We start from the raw sequence: 1,201 nt of genomic DNA, 5'->3' as shown, positions 1-1,201 counted from the left end.
CTGCTATGGTAAAAAAACCACCCGCGCAATTTTCTTGAGAGCCCTTTCTGCTTCTTTCTGCATTATTATCAGTACAACAAAATTTATTTGAAATCGATATCTCTTCTGGTTCTTGAGCTATGGACGACGAAAAAACGTCGCGAACGTACGAATGTACGTACACACGCACGCACAGACATCTTTCTAAAAATCTTTTATTTCGACTCTAGGGTCCTTGAAACGTCGAGAAATGACAAAATTTTCAATTTGACAAATCGGACCCATTACATATATTTTTTTTATTAAAAAAAGCCAAGTTTAAAAATGTGATTTTAGAGAAAATTTAAAGAAATTCTATCGGTTTGTTTTTGAGAAAATTCGAATTTTCGTTTTTGACCAAACAAATTGAAATTGTAGTGGCCCCCACTGTTAGTTTTGATCTTTAAAAAAAAAATTAAAAAACGCCTAACGCGAATCTGCTCAAAACCTTAACTTCCAAGTTTGAACTCAATCGACCCAATGGTTTAGGCTGTAGGAGCGTGGACAGACAGACAAAACCGACCGGACGGAATCGCGGGATCCACTTTTTTTCAACTTGTCTACCATCGTAATATCATGTTTGATTAAAATCTCGAGTTCGAAATTTTGCACGAATGCAAAACTTGCCATAATTATAGTTCCTATATGTCGCAAGTAAAAATTATTTAATGAAAGATAGAGATAGAAATAGATAATTTGGTATAGGTATTTTTTAATTTGGTTGTCTTCGAACAAATAGTTTTTTTCTTGCTTAAAATAGTGTCTAAAGAGTTGCTAGATTTATAAAAATTGTCGAAATCTACTTATTTTTTAAAAGAGGTGTCCTAAAGCTAAAAAGGTGTCAAAATGACACTAAAGTTTCCCCAAAGGTAACCCTGCTTCGAATCATCCAACACATATTAAATCATATCGCCGAGCTCTTATCCTAGATATCAGCAATACATTTGAATACTTTGAACCTTCATTGACGAGTTGTAAACAACGCCACCTTTATTAATATTTCATAACACCAAAATGAAAATATGTAATACACAAAATCCCAATTGAAGATTTGTATTTTTAAAGACTGAGAAAGTTTTTTGAACAGAAAAATAGAAATCAAAATAAAATATTAAACTCAAAACAATAAGAATCTTTCCAGGAAAAAAGAAAAAAAAAAAACAATTTAAATTTCAGTTCATTT

Source organism: Eupeodes corollae, chromosome 1, assembly GCF_945859685.1.
Source record: "Eupeodes corollae chromosome 1, idEupCoro1.1, whole genome shotgun sequence".
Lineage (NCBI taxonomy): Eukaryota > Metazoa > Arthropoda > Insecta > Diptera > Syrphidae > Eupeodes > Eupeodes corollae.
This window is presented reverse-complemented; position numbering follows the sequence as displayed.